The following is a 16,287-nucleotide window of genomic DNA, read 5'->3' as shown; positions in this document are numbered from 1 at the left end:
TTTTCTTTTCTTCCTCTAATTGAATAAAATTGTCATGTAACATCATCTTTTGTTTTCTTGATCCAACTTGAATTGATTGCTTCTTAGAAATTTTGAACAACTGCCATTTTGGGATGTTTATTCACCATTATCCTAGATATTTGTCTCAGTTCTCTCTTTCTCTTTTTATTTTCTTTTGATATTTTCCCCCTTCTCTCTTATGTTGCATCTCCTGTTCTCTGCAGTCCCTATGCATTTAACTATTTAAAATTTATAGGTGTTTGGGGTAGAAGTAAACATAAAAATCTAGGTTCAATACATCATGTGACTGGATCAAATTTGTTAACTTTCCATAGATTTAGTTTTAAATACGTTAGAAAGTTGTTCCTTTGACTCATACTTAAAGATACATGTGGTCCCCTATTTACAATGTTTCATATTAAGGTTTTTCAGCTTTACAATAGTGCAAAAGCAATATGCATTTGGTAGAAACTGTACTTCAAAGTTTGAATTTTGATCTTTTCCCAGGCTAGTGATGTGCAGTACAATATCTTTCATGATCCTGCGCAGCGAGCCACAGCTCCCAGTCAACTAAGTGATCAGAGGGTAAACAAATGATACACTTATTCTGTACCCAGACATTCTGTACCCAGACAACCATTCTGTTTTTCACTTTCAGTACAGTAGTCAATAAATTACATGAGATATTTAACACCTTATTATAAAATAGGCTTTGTGTTAGATGATTATGCCCAACTAAAAGTTAATGTAAGTGTTCTGAGCATGTTTAAGCTATGCTAGGCTAAGCTATGATATTTGCTAGGAGGTATATTAAATGTATTTTTGACTTATGATATTTTAAATTTACAACAGGCTTATTGGGATGTAACCCCATTGTAAATTGAACAAGATCTATACTTAATCTTCCCTAGAACATTCAATAAATGAGGATGAAGTCATTGAAATTTAGGTATAAGCTAACTTTCAATTTTTCAAACAAATCTGAATTGCTAATTCCTGGTATAGGAATTAAAGATGTCCAGTTCTCCTCTTTGTACTTGGTGAGTATGCTAAGTTCTGTATTTCTTCCTAGTACAACAAAAAAGTATTATATTTAGAACATTGTGAAATAACATAATGATCATAATGTCCAATGTTTGCACAGTGTCTTTTATCCTGAAGGTTTGCTAAGTACTTTATACCTTGAAGGAGAAATTATTATTTTTTTCATAATTTAAAAGTGCCTCATTCTGAGATGAAATATTATCTTATGAGATACAGTTATACAAAGTAATATTTTAATGAATCAGAGGACGATTTCTGACAAGAATTTTCAATGATCAGAACTCACTAGGCTCTTTCAGTTTCTTGTAGGATGACATCTAAATTCTACTAGGCAACTTATTTGGATTTCTTCCCTTGAGTTAGGGATAAGTGTCATCATTTAATTATCAATATTATGCCTTATAGCATTCTTATACCTGAAATCAGCATCTACAAACTAACTTAAATAGGGAGTTTCATGAAGACTACCCAAAGGTTAGAGGCATAAATAAATATGAGATTTTGCCATGAAAAAATTTATAATATTTATAGTTTCCAAGCTTATAGAGACCCTTAGAGTGTAACAAAAATATTCATATACTCTCAAATTCTTTTAATCCCAAATGAATCCTAAAATCATAGAGTCAAGTAAGGTAGCAAAACCAGATATTCTATTTTTGTAAACTACCATTTACTTTCTATATATAGTGACACTGCTTATTCAGTAGTCAGACTTCTGGCAATCCCAACCCAAATCTGTAGCTGTGAACCTGAACCTAAACAAAAAAGCCTCAGTGATCACAATAGATATCAAAAAAGCTAGCACTTTATTTGTGGTAGAGACATGCCAGCCCTCACATTTTGCAGATATTCCATTCCATCAAAATAGAAAATGCTGCTATTGGTAGGCACACTGACAGCAGATTCTACACTATTTTAGAAAGATTTCCAAACATGAACAAACAAGTCAGCTTTGTTAGCTACTATTAGATAGAAAAGTGTACTTCTAGAAGAATAGAAGTTGAATAGATAGAGAAGTTGAACTTCACTTTCTCCAAATCTATTGAATTTTTCTTGGGTCAAATAAAATCCCCAACCCACATGGATTTAAAGTTCAGCATTAACTGAAAAGCTCAAGATCATAATGGAAATGTATCCAAGCTCTTAGGTGTAGAAAATAGGATGGATTACACCTTACAAAATTAGTGGCAATTTCATTCATTCATTCAACAAACATTTTGTTGGGTGCATATTCAACAAAAGTGCTAGGTACTGTTTTAGTGAAGAAGATATTTTAGTAAACAAAGAAGACAAAATTTCTGACCTTGTGGAACTTATATTCTACCAGAAAAAGGCAAATAATAAATATAATAAATTAAAGAATGATAAAGTGTGTCAGAAACCGTTAAGTATTATGGGGAAAAATAGAACAGGGTAAAGGGAGATGGGGGGCTGGAGGTGTGGGGGATGATTGCAGTTTTACATAAAGTGGCCAGGGTAGGCCCTGCCAAAATGGTGGGATTTGCACAAAGACAGGAAGAGTGAGGGCTATTTGGAATATTATTGCATTCCAGGTGGAATAAACCCGGGCAAAGCCTCTGGGGTGGGAGTGTGTTTGGTACGTGTGAGAAACAGTTTGCTGGACAGAATGAAGCAGGGCAGCTGCAGGCAGTGAAATGAGAAGAAGAATGTTGGCTACCCAATGATCATTTTTAGGCCATCATCCGGGCTTTTGTCTTTACTTGAAGAGAGGTGAGGAGGCCATGGCAGGTTTTGAGATAATCCGACACACTTTAGAGGGATCACCATGGCTTCTGTGTGGAGAATAGGTAATGTGGAGTTTAGGGTGGGGAGAAGAACATGGTGGGCAGGCAATTGCAATAATTCAGGTGAGAATTTATAAAGCTTCCACACATAGTATTTTATTAAACATATAATTCTCTACATCTCTCTTTATATTAGAGATAATCACCACATGTTCTTGATTCTTATATGAAGCACAGCTGTGAGTGTCTGCCACACACAAAGCACTATTTTAGGGAAGCTACCTGAGCCTAGGCCTTGCTTTAGTATAAGTGTTTTGAATGAAGCGACCCTGTCCTCTCCCTCCCTCCAGCCTGCCCTTGGTTGACTGAGAGGGAACTGGGCTCAGGGGTAGGTCCACAGCAGGCGGGTCCTCCAGGACTGGCCGGGGACAAAAGGAGAGCTCTACATCGTTTTGAGCTGATGCAACCAGATTCTTCTCAGGAATTTAACTGAGGAGAATGAAAAGAATACTAGTTGATAACAGAAAGAGAAGGGGACACACAGGAGCAGACAGGTTAATAGTGGAACACTAGAGTAAAGAACATTTATGAAGTTCTTGTTCTCAGGTCCATAGGGAAACTTAGGGATCAGAATGACCTTCTAGTTTCTGGTCCTATGAGTCTGATTCCAAACGCTTCCTGCCTTTCCAGGGTTTCCGTGTGTTGACTGAAAAAAATGCACAACCTAAAAGTTGAGAGTTATGTTTTATTTGGTGGATTTTCTGAGGACTTCAAGCCCAGGAGGCAGCCTCTCAGATCACTCTGAGGGACTGCTCCCAAAAGGTAAGGGGGGGAGCCAGGATATATAGGAATTTTGCAACAAAAACCGGGTAGTTGGAATATCAAAAGATTACTGTTAATTTAAGAAAACCAGACATCTCAAGTTAATGAATTTAGCACTTTTCTATGTATGGGAAAATGCAAGAGTCTGGGCTTATTGAAATCATTCCTTTGACATGCACCTCAGGTATCTGGGGCCAGTGTCCTGTGCTTTCTCATCCTGAGTCTCCTCTGGGTGCACCGTCGGGGGTGGCTGCAGCAGCTGACTGCTTGATGCGGGGCGTCCTGTTTCCATCCTGAGTTCCCTCGGGGCTCACCACTGGGGAGGCTGCAATGTGATGGCTGCAACATCCTTTGTTTACTGATATGGCAGCAACATTTTTCATTCACACGTGTATGTGTGAACTTATATTACCATCCCACCTCATCTTATATTCTTTCAGGTAAATTGGGTATATATCTATTTCTTACAAATAAAAGAGCTTAAGAGAAGTGAAAACCACTAGTGTAACAGTCTTCTTGCATTCATAATCATCTGTAAGTCATTTTAGTCTATCGAATTTGGAAAAGAATTTTATGTTCTATGCCCTTAAGATGTAGTGGATAAGATCACAGGCTTAGGAGCCAGGCTGCCTGAGTTCAAATGCCAGCTCCATCTTTTTACCAGCTATGTGATTTGGGGCAAGTGATTTTTCTCAGATTCCACATCTATAAAAAGAAGAGATAAATATACTTCTTAGAGTTGTTGAGACAATTAAATGGATGAATACAGAAAGCCCTCCAATGATACCTGGTAAATAGTAAAGACTCCATAGGCATCATCATTTGATGATGAAACAAACCATTATTTCTAGTGATAAAAAAAAAAATACTCCAGGTGACTGCTATCATGGGTGGGTTAACTGCTATTTGTTAGGGCAGCAGTATTTTCTATTGAATAATTTAGATTCCTTCAAAATAGTTAGACAATCTCTACACTCTATCGGCATGTTTCAGTTAACAAAACTTTTCGTTAACTGCAGAGAAACAGTTATTCATGGGAAAGGGAGAACAGGCAGGTGTAGCTTTTGAGTACCTACTCCATGCAGGAAGGACCTGGTGTTTGGTGCTGGGGAAAATGATAGTGACACTCAAGGAACTCAAAACTTAACTCATGACTTGAATCTAAGCTTCAGGAGGACTTAGAGGATTTTTCTTTTTTCTAATTACCTAGCATCTACAATACAGTAGGCACTGAATAGATATTTTTGAATGAATCAATAAATGTTGGAACCACAATGAACAAAAAGACAATCAGAGGATTTCAAAGCTAGAGGAGAAATCCCTTTTTTTTAAATTAAAAAAAGGGCTATGGAAACACAGAGGGAGAGGTGATAAATTCTGACCAGGGTGTTGAACCAGGTGTATGGGGATGAAAGCTTCCACATCTGAATTGGACCTTGAAGACAAGAGTTTTGACAGGTGGTCCAATGGGTGGGGCTCAAAGGAAGAACCTTTCTAGCAGAGGAAATTCCAAATTATTAGAGATGTAGAAGTGTATAATTAATCTGGAGAATAGAGTCTGGATTGATTAGAATTGAGAGAACCTGGTGGAAGGCAAGAGGGGTCCAAGGGGTATGACAAGAGGTGAGACTGAAAACGTTTGGAATCAGAATGTAAAATGACCTCCTGTACTATGCTTTGGATTTTATCCTATAGGCATGAAATTAAAACAAAAATAGTTTCTACTGAATTATATATACTCATATGCTCATTATATTTAAACAATATCAAATATTTGTTAGCATAACATAGACTTAATGATCTCTGAGTTTTTTTTTTTTTTTTTTTATAAACTGAGAGATGGAGTTTCATAGACTTATTGATGGAGTTTTTTTTTTTTATTTTATTTATTTATTTATTTATTTATGGCTGTGTTGGGTCTTCGTTTCTGTGCTAGGGCTTTCTCTAATTGCGGCAAGTGGGGGCCACTCTTCATCGCGGTGCGTGGGCCTCTCACTATCGCGGCCTCTTTTGTTGCGGAGCACAGGCTCCAGACGCGCAGGCTCAGTAGTTGTGGCTCACGGGTCTAGTTGCTCCGCGGCATGTGGGATCTTCCCAGACCAGGACTCGAACCCGTGTCCCCTGCATTGGCAGGCAGATTCTCAATCACTGTGCCACCAGGGAAGCCCTAATCTTTGAGATTTTAAAAGGTAATTCGCATGGTAGAGTGGGCAGAGATTAGAGTAGAGAGAGACTAGATCTGGGAGACCAGTCGGACAAACATCTTTAGGATTTCTGGAATTCCAACAAGTAATATTAATTCCATCGATCATCTTCAAACTCTTCCGTGAGCTCCTTTTCTTCATTAGAGAGTCAATTAAAGAACTACTTGTTGAGGTCCTGTTATGCACTTTGTACTCTGGGGTGGGTGGGGGCAGAGCAAGGCGGAACAAGAGGCTCCCCATCTAGGGAGACTAAGGAAGTGTGAGGTATCAAATGTTTAGATCTTTGACAATCTTATTGGTTTTAAAAAATAGGATTTCAGTGCAGTTTTAACTTTTTCTCTTTTTAAGAGGCTAGGTGTCATTTCCTACTTCTAAGAGCTGTTTTATGAATCTCTGTTCTAGGCTTTTTACATTTTTCTATTGGATTATTTATCTTTTCTTATTTGTTATATATTAAGGGAAGTAGTTGATCATGTTATAAATTACAATATTTTTCCCAGTTTGTCATTTGTCTTTGTTTACAGTTTTCTTACTCAGTATTTCTAAATATCATCAAAGGTATCCATTTTTTTCTTTTATGACTTCTGAGTTCGTTGTCACATTTGGAAAGGTGTTCAATACTTCAAACATAAAAAATCCTTCTAAGTTTTGGTATTTATATGATTTAATTAATGCATTTGGAGTTTATATTGGCTTTACTTTTATTTTTTTCCCAATGGTTAACCAGTTGTCTCACTGTTAAATAATACATCCTCCCTGTACTGATCTGAAATTTCACCTTTGTTTTAATTATATTACCATATAATTCTAATATTTATTTATCTATTTATTTATTTATTTAAAAATTAATTTTGTAAGTGAAATAGGGAGCATTTTCTCTTTTTTTAAAATTTTATTTATTTATTTTATTTATGGCTGTGTTGGGTCTTCGTTTCTGTGCGAGGGCTTTCTCTAGTTGTGGCAAGCGGGGGCCACTCTTCATCGTGGTGCATGGGCCTCTCACTATCGCGGCCTCTCTTGTTGTGGAGCACAGGCTCCAGATGCGCAGGCTCAGTAGTTGTGGCTCACGGGCCCAGTTGCTCTGCGGCATGTGGGATCTTCCCAGACCAGGGCTTGAACCCATGTCTCCTGTATTGGCAGGCAGATTCCCAACTACTGTGCCAGCAGGGAAGCCCCAATATTTATCTATTTAAATGTTACACTATTTGTAATATAAGTTTTAGTGAAAGTTATACTTAGTTTTGAACTAATTAATAAATGAATATATTATGTAGTTTTCTGTTTAATGCCTTATATTCATTATTAATATTTCTTTATAATTTAAACTTATGCCTGCTGATTATTAATAACAGTTGATTTTTTTTACGTTAATTGTTTTTTTTTTAAACTTTTTATTTTATATTGGAGTATAACTGATAAACAATGTTGTGATAGATTCAGGTGCACAGCAAAGCGACTCAGCCATACATATACATGTATCCATTCTCCCCCAAACTCCCCTCCCATCCAGGCTGCCACATAACATTGAGCAGAGTTCCCTGTGCTCTACAGTAGGTCGTTGTTGGTTATCCATTTTAAATATAGCATTGTGTGCATGCCGATCCCATATGCCCTAACTATCCCTTCCTCCCATCCTTCCCCCCTTATAACCATAAGTTCATTCTCTAAGTAATTACTGTTGATTTTTGACCCACTTGTCATTTACTGTGATCACAGATGTTTGGTCTTATTTCTGTCAGCTTCTTTTGAGCTCTTTGTCTTTTCTCTTTCTAGATGAATAGAGATTTATTTTGGCATTATTTTTTCTAATTATTTGGAAATTACACATGCTCTTTTTTTATTCTGTTAGTTTATCTGTAAATGTTCAGAAATCAGTTACTTTTCTTTATTCCTCAAAATCAAGAATAACATCACATATGCTAACACTTCCTGATACAGGCCGAACAATTTCCTTCTTACTTCCTATATAATCTTCTGTTCTTTCCCAGTTTTTTTAATGAGTATCCATTGGCATTTTTACCTTGATGGTTATTAATTTTTTACATCGTAGAGCCTCTCTTTTAAGAATGATTTCGGCATTTACATTGTTTCACAACGACATTAACCACACATATTTATGTGTGTATATTTGATCTGGGGCCTGCTGTCTCTCTGACCTTGTTTCCTTCAACTCCTCCCCTTGCTCACCAGGCTGTAGCTATCTTGGTCTTTTTCTCCAACACTTAAGCTTGTTCCTACTTCAGAGCCTTTGCATTTGCTGTTCCTGTTGCCAGGATGTTTCTTCTTCAGATCTTTGCATGGCGGCCACTTGTCATCACTCACCCGAGCTGTCACTACTCAGAGGCCTTCCATGGTCCCCTCCACTAAAGCACCACCCACCTCACCCACCCCAAGCCCAGGTGCTCATTCACTCTCTCCCTCCTCACTTCAGTTTACTTCCTGCACCAGCTTATCACTCTCTAACAGGATTCTATTTGGTTATTGGCTGACTTACTTTTTGGTTTCCTATTTATTTTCCTTTCCCTCCCACTAGAACATAAGCTCCATGAAGGTAGACACCTGGTCTATCTTGCTCATCATTTTACCCCAGTGCTTAGAACTATAACTGGTATGTGTTAGACTGCTGATATTTGGCAAATAAATATTTGTTGAATGAATGAATGAATGAATGAATAAGTCCTTGCTTTTGTAAAAATTGTGAATAATATTTTATTTAGTCATTTTTGTTTATGACTGAAACTCTGGGAATTCAAAATTAACATCCTTGCCCGTGAGCTTCTTATAGACGCCAGAAAATGTTTCAAACTTATGCTCCACATTGTTCTGCTGTGCTTTATCCAAATGGACCTTTATGAGTCGGCTACCATCCAGCTTCATGCGGATTCTCTTGGCCACAGTCTCACTTGGGAAAAACAAGTCCTCCAGGATGGCGTCATGCACGGCTGTCAGAGTGCGGCTCCTGGGACACTTTTGCTTATTTTTTGTACGGCTTTTTCGAGTTGGCTTAGGCAGAATTCTCCTCTGAGCAATAAAGACAACTTGCTTCCTGCTGAACTTCTTCTCCAACTCACACACCACAGCCGGACCTGGATTATCTGGAAAGATTTCAGTTGAGGAACAGGAACAAAGATTATGATAGCTTTCCGACCACCACCACCTTCAGTTTTCTTGGTGGCCGTGATGTTCAGCTCCTGCAGCTGGGCCTTGAGGTCTCAGTTCATCTCCAGCTCTAGGAGGGCCTGGGAGATGTCTGACTCGAACTCTTCAGGCTTCTTGCCATTGGGCTTCACGATCTTCACGATGGCACTGAACATGGCCCGGACCTTGCCAATGCGGCCAACATTTGCTGCCGCCGCCGACACTGGTAGGCTTAGGAAGAGAAGTCCTTGATTTTTCTAAGGGTGCCTTCTTATTCTTCAAAACCCTGTGGAGTTGCTGGGCCTACAATCAGAGTGCTCTGAGCCAATCCTCCATCTGCCTTTCTGTATTAATCCTCAGCCTTGCTATCTGGAGAATGGTGGTCATTGCCTCCTTCCTTTTAAGGATGGGCAGGATCCCCAGGAGGCCAATCTGTGGTGAAGGGGCAGCAAAAGCTGGGGGTAGAGGGTCCTTGGTCACAAGGGCCAGCACACTTGCAAATGGAGTGGACTAATTCATTTATTTTGAAAACAACTGATTTTGACGTAATGTCTTGTTAATAACCAATTCTATATGGTTGCTTTAAGAAATAAACATTTTTTTCTCTTTTAAAGCTTAAAAATATTGCATATACTATGAAATTAATTGTTTTCTGGTTGCTGAATTATTAAAACTGCCACATATTTAATCAGAGTAATTAATGGAGTTTCTGAAGGAAAAATGTTTGGAATAAGGTTGAATTAGTGGGTAAGGCAGGCTGAAGTGAGAGTCTGATAAAATTTAAGAGATGAGGGTTGGTGCTAAGGATCTGAGCTAGCTGGGAGCTCTTGCTGGCCACAGTGAAGGCTTTAGCTGGTATAGCCTTTAAAGCCAGATTCTAGGGTCTGTAGACAATCTTGCTTCTCGGCATCCCTTTAAAGCCTTCAATCTAGGCAGGGCAAAGCAGATAATCACACAAATACTCACTCCACACTCTTCTCCCCACTGCCACCTGGCTGAAGCCTTACCTCTCCTGATATTGTTAACAGTAGGTAGAGTCCTGCAGGTGGCAGTGAGGGAGGTGTGTGTATATGTGTGTGTTTGGCGTGTACAGCAGGGGGACGTGACAGGCAAGGTGGTCTTTCCAGAAGGAAACTGGGTCATCTGTTAGCTCCAGAGTCCTCTTAGCATATTATTTCCTCAAGGCCATCCTATTACCTCATCCCTCTCTCCATCCATCCATTCATCATCATCAAATTTTTGAGACCCCATTGTTCTAGGCATGGGGATACAGTAGTGAATACGGTGAAGTCCCTGTTCTCATGAAGCATACATTTCAGTAAAGCAAGGGATGAAACAAACACAAATAAATACATGATATCTCATTTGATAATAAAAGCCTTGGAGAAAAATAAAGTAGGGTAAGAAAAAAGAGAGTGAAAATGTTGATGGGGCTACTTTCTATGGGGTAGTCAGAAAAGTTCTCTCTGGGTATGTGACTTTTGCACTTGAAGAAAATAAGGGGAGACCTCAGTTGTGGGTTTCTGGGGAACCTTATTTCATGATCCATAAATGAGCATGATGCATGGTTTGGAAAATTCTGGTAGGGCTTTTTTGACTTGGTAAGGTCTGTATTGTATTGCAAATAAAATGGGGAAGCACTAGAGAATTTTAAGCAGAAAAGTAACACGATCTGACTTATATGGCAAAAGAATCACTTATTCTGTTGTATGGATAATAAATAGACTTTGTGTGTGTGTGGCAGGTGGAGATGATGGGGGAATGCGGAAACTGGGAGACCCGTCCATTTAGTCCTTGCTGTAAGTTTATTTACTTATCACCATTAGTATTCACCAAACTTTCTTTATCAGACATGCTATAAAAATAGGCAAAAACAGCCAGCTTTTAAACAAAAGTTTCATAGTTCGTGTCTTCAAATGAAATAACACATAACAGAATTTGTGCCTAGTAAACTTTAATTTTCTATATCTTTCAGCCTTAATCTGAATCTTCACCTTGGCTGAATGAGGTTTACCTGGAACAGAGTTTAGTTTCTCCATAAATCTCATTTTGTTGCTCCATCTTGGTGGCCTCCGGCTGTGCTCCTGTGATCCTACTTTTCTTCCGGGATCTCCACCTGCACAGCATGTCCTCTGACGCAGCCTGCATCTCCAGGGCTTCCTGTCCTTGCCACATGGCTCAAGGAACATGATAGCTTTGTTGTGACTGCTGATCACAGAGAAGGCCGTAATTGTGTACATCTTGCCCTTTAACACATGTAACTAATGAATGAGAAACTACTTTTTTTTTTTTTCACGGGTTTTTAAAAGTAATTTATTTTTTTTGTTGTTTTTTCTTTCACACACACACACTGTATTTTATTTTTACAAGAGATAAATAGACTGACACCAAGCATTGTACATGGATGACCACAACAAAAGCAACAATGATTGCAATTACCAAACATGAAACACACTCATACCATGTCATAATATTGACATTCAGTCCAGTAATCCTCCACTGTAACAGCTCCTTTAATTTGCAGTGAAAATTTATTTGTATATTCTTTGCCTCTGAGTCCTTGTTGGATTTTTTTTTAATTCAGACAGAAAGTCACAAAAATTATACGCATCCTCATCAGTTCACTCAGTCCCATGTAATTAATATTTTTTTCATCTTGATCTTTTGTTAGCACTTTTATGAGTTCATCAGTTTTTCATTAGAGTTCTGAAAATGCTTATTCATTCAGTTCAGCAGTACAGTCAGTTACCAGAAACCTGTACTTGTCAGAGTCTTTTCCATGAATTTCTTGAAGATGAAACCCTTTTATAGGAACATATTTGCAAAAGCATCAGAGTACACCCAGAACTGTCTGTAAATGACAAAAGACTTAAAAATGACCACAGTTAAAAATTTGATGAAAGTTCATAACAAGGCAGTTGACAAGAAAATTAGTTATTTCTGAGATATACATTTTAAGGTAATAACTAGAATTATGACTTATAACATTATACCAGAACATATAAGATTTTTAGAAATTTCATGTAATGTCTGAAACATTTATATTCACATATTTCCATACAAATAACCCAATGAAAGTTTAGTATTAGTTGTTTTGTTTGTTTGTTTTTTTATACTGCAGGTTCTTATTAGGCATCAATTTTATACACATCAGTGTATACATGTCAATCCCAATCACCGAATTCAGCACACCACCATCCCCACCCCACCGCAGTTTTCCCCCCTTGGTGTCCATATGTCCATTCTCTACATCTGTGTCTCAACCTCTGCCCTGCAAACCGGCTCATCTGTACCATTTTTCTAGGTTCCACATACATGCGTTAATATACAATATTTGTTTTTCTCTTTCTGACTTACTTCACTCTGTATGACAGTCTCTAGATCCATCTACATCTCAATAAATGACTCAGTTTCGTTCCTTTTTATGGCTGAGTAATATTCCATTGTATATATGTACCACAACTTCTTTATCCATTCGTCTGTTGATGGGCATTTAGGTTGCTTCCATGACCTGGCTATTGTAAATAGTGCTGCAATGAACATTCGGGTGCATGTGTCTTTTTGAATTACGGTTTTCTCTGGGTATATGCCCAGTAGTGGGATTGCTGGGTCATATGGTAATTTTATTTTTAGTTTTTTAAGGAACCTCCATATTGTTCTCCATAGTGACTGTATCAATTTACATTCCCACCAACAGTGCAAGAGGGTTCCCTTTTCTCCACACCCTCTCCAGCATTTGTTGTTTGTAGATTTTCTGATGATGCCCATTCTAACTGGTGTGAGGTGATACCTCATTGTAGTTTTGATTTGCATTTCTCTAATAATTAGTGATGTTGAGCATCTTTTCATGTGCTTCGTGGCCGTCTGTATGTCTTTGGAGAAATGTCTATTTAGGTCTTCTGCCCATTTTTGGATTGGGGTGTTTGTTTCTTTAATATTGAGCTGAATGAGCTGTTTATATATTTTGGAGATTAATCCTTTGTCCGTTGATTCATTTGCAAATATTTTCTCCCATTCTGAGGGTTGTCTTTTCGTCTTGTTTATGGTTTCCTTTGCTGTGCAAAAGCTTTGAAGTTTCATTAGGTCCCACTTGTTTATTTTTGTTTTTATTTCCATTACTCTAGGAGGTGGATCAAAAAAGATCTTGCTGTGATTTATGTCAAAGAGTGTTCTTCCTATGTTTTCCTCTAAGAGTTTTATAGTGTCCAGTCTTACATTTAGGTCTCTAACCAATTTTGAGTTTATTTTTGTGTATGGTGTTAGGGAGTATTCTAATTTCATTCTTTTACATGTACCTGTCCAGTTTTCCCAGCACCACTTATTGAAGAGACAGTCTTTTCTCCATTGTATATCTTTGCCTCCTTTGTCATAGATTAGTTGACCATAGGTGCGTGGGTTTATCTCTGGGCTTTCTATCTTGTTCCATTGATCTATGTTTCTGTTTTTGTGCCAGTACCATATTGTCTTGATTACAGTAGCTTTGTAATATAGTCTGAAGTCAGGGAGTCTGATTCCTCCAGCTCCGTTTTTTTCCCTCAAGACTGCTTTGGCTATTCGGGGTCTTTTGTGTCTCCATACAAATTTTGAGATGATTTGTTCTAGTTCCGTAAAAAATGCCATTGGTAATTTGATAGGGATTGCATTGAATCTGTAGATTGCTTTGGGTAGTACAGTCATTTTCACAATGTTGATTCTTCAAATCCAAGAACATGGTATATCTCTCCATCTGTTGGTATCATCTTTAATTTCTTTCATCAGTGTCTTATAGTTTTCTGCATACAGGTCTTTTGTCTCCCTAGGTAGGTTTATTCCTAGGTATTTTATTCTTTTTGTTGCAATGGTAAATGGGGGTGTTTCCATAATTTCTCTTTCAGATTTTTCATCATTAGTGTATAGGAATGCAAGAGATTTCTGTGCATTAATTTTGTATCCTGTAACTTTACCAAATTCATTAATTAGCTCTAGCAGTTTTCTGGTGGCAGTTTTAGGATTCTCTATGTATAGTATCATGTCATCTGCAAACAGTGACAGTTTTACTTCTTCTTTTCCAATTTGTATTCCTTTTATTTCTTTTTCTTCTCTGATTGCCGTGGCTAGGACTTCCAGAACTATGTTGAATAATAGTGGTGAGAGTGGACATCCTTGTCTCGTTCCTGATCTTAGAGGAAATGCTTTCAGTTTTTCACTGTTGAGAATGATGTTTGCTGTGGGTTTGTCATATATGGCCTTTATTATGTTGAGGTAGGTTCCCTCTATGCCCACTTTCTGGAGAGTTTTTATCATAAATGGGTGTTGAATGTTGTCAAAAGCTTTTTCTGCATCTATTGAGATCATCATTTTTTTTTATTCTTCAATTTGTTAATATGGTGTATCACATTGATTGATTTGCGTATATTGAAGAATCCTTGCATCCCTGGGATAAATCCCACTTGATAGTGGTGTATGATCCTTTTAATGTGCTGTTGGATTCTGTTTGCTAGTATTTTGTTGAGGATTTTTGCATCTATATTCATCAGTGATATTGGTCTGTAATTTTCTTTTTTTGTAATGTCTTTGCCTGGTTTTGGAATCAGGGTGATGGTGGCCTCATAGAATGAGTTTGGGAATGTTCCTTCCTCTGCAATTTTTTGGAAGAGTTTGAGAAGGATAGGTGTTAGCTCTTCTCTAAATGTTTGATAGAATTCACCTGTGAAGCCATCTGGTCCTGGACTTTTGTTTGTTGGAAGATTTTTAATCACAGTTTCAATTTCATGGCTTGTGATTGGTCTGTTCATATTTTCTGTTTCTTCCTGGTTCAGTCTTGGAAGGTTATACCTTTCTAAGAATTTGCCCATTTCTTCCAGGTTGTCCATTTTATTGGCATAGAGTTGCTTGTAGTAGTCTCTTAGGATGCTTTGTATTTCTGCAGTGTCTGTTGTAACTTCTCCTTTTTCATTTATGATTTTATTGATTTCAGTCCTCTTCCTCTTTTTCTTGATGAGTCTGGCTAATGGCTTATCAATTTTCTTTACCTTCTCAAAGAACCAGTTTTTAGTTTTATTGATCTTTGCTATTGTTTTCTTTGTTTCTATTTCATTTATTTCTGCTCTGATATGATTTCTTTCCTTCTGCTAACTTTGGGTTTTGTTTGTTCTTCTTTCTCTAGTTTCTTTAGGTGTAAGGTTAGATTGTTTACTTGAGATTTTTCTTGTTTCTTTAGGTCGGCTTGTATAGCTATAAACTTCCTTCTTAGAACTGCTTTTGCTGCATCCCATAGGTTTTGGGTCATCGTGTTTTCATTGTCATTTGTCTCTAGGTATTTTTTGATTTCCTCTTTGATTTCTTCAGTGATCTCTTGGTTATTTAGTAACGTATTGTTTAGCCTCCATGTGTTTGTGTTTTTAACTTTTTTTTCCCTGTAATTCATTTCTAATCTCATAGCGTTGTTGTCAGAAAAGATGCTTGATATGATTTCAATTTTCTTAAATTTACTGAGGCTTGATTTGTGACCCAAGATGTGATCTATCCTGGAGAATGTTCCGTTTGCACTTGAGAAGAACGTGTAATCTGCTGTTTTTGGATGGAATGTCCTATAAATATCAATTAAATCTATCTGGTCTATTGTGTCATTTAAAGCTTCCGTTTCCTTATTTATTTTCATTTTGGATGATCTGTCCATTGGTGTAAGTGAGGTGTTAACGTCCCCCACTATGATTGTGTTACTGTCAATTTCCTCTTTTATAGCTGTTAGCAGTTGCCTTATGTATTGAGGTGCTCCTATGTTGGGTGCATATATATTTATAATTGTTATATCTTCTTCTTGGATTGATCCCTTGATCATTATGTAGTGTCCTTCCTTGTCTCTTGTAACATTCTTTATTTTAAAGTCTATTTTATCTGATATGAGTATAGCTACTCAGGTTTTCTTTTGATTTCCTTTTGCCTGGAATATCTTTCTCCATCCCCTCACTTTCAGTCTGTTCGTGTCCCTAGGTCTAAAGTGGGTCTCTTTTAGACAGCATATATATGGGTCTTGTTTTTGTATCCATTCAGCAAGACTGTGTCTTTTGGTTGGAGCATTTAATCCATTCACGTTTAAGGTAATTATCGATATGTATGTTCCTATGACCATTTTCTTAATTGTTTTGGGTTTGTTTTTGTAGGCTGTTTTCTTCTCTTGTGTTTCCCACTTAGAGAAGTTCCTTTAGCATTTGTTGTAGAGCTGGTTTGGTGGTGCTGAATTCTCTTAGCTTTTGCTTGTCTGTAAAGCTTTTGATTTCTCCATCAAATCTAAATGAGATCCTTGCTGGGTAGAGTAATCTTGGTTGTAGGTTCTTCCCTTTCCTCACTTCAAG

General features: G+C 37.6%; 1 pseudogene across 1 annotated transcript; it reads right to left on the bottom strand.

Annotated features, from left to right (window-relative positions):
* Positions 1–259: 259 nt before the first annotated feature.
* Positions 260–9,184, bottom strand: LOC309634693 (small ribosomal subunit protein eS7 pseudogene; annotated as a pseudogene). Its single transcript has one exon. The product of its transcript is annotated as a small ribosomal subunit protein eS7 pseudogene (transcript).
* Positions 9,185–16,287: the final 7,103 nt, after the last annotated feature.

Source organism: Balaenoptera borealis (genome assembly GCF_965194805.1).
Source record: "Balaenoptera borealis genome assembly, chromosome: 9".
In the NCBI taxonomy this organism is placed as follows: Eukaryota; Metazoa; Chordata; class Mammalia; order Artiodactyla; family Balaenopteridae; genus Balaenoptera; species Balaenoptera borealis.
This window is presented reverse-complemented; position numbering and strand designations above follow the sequence as displayed.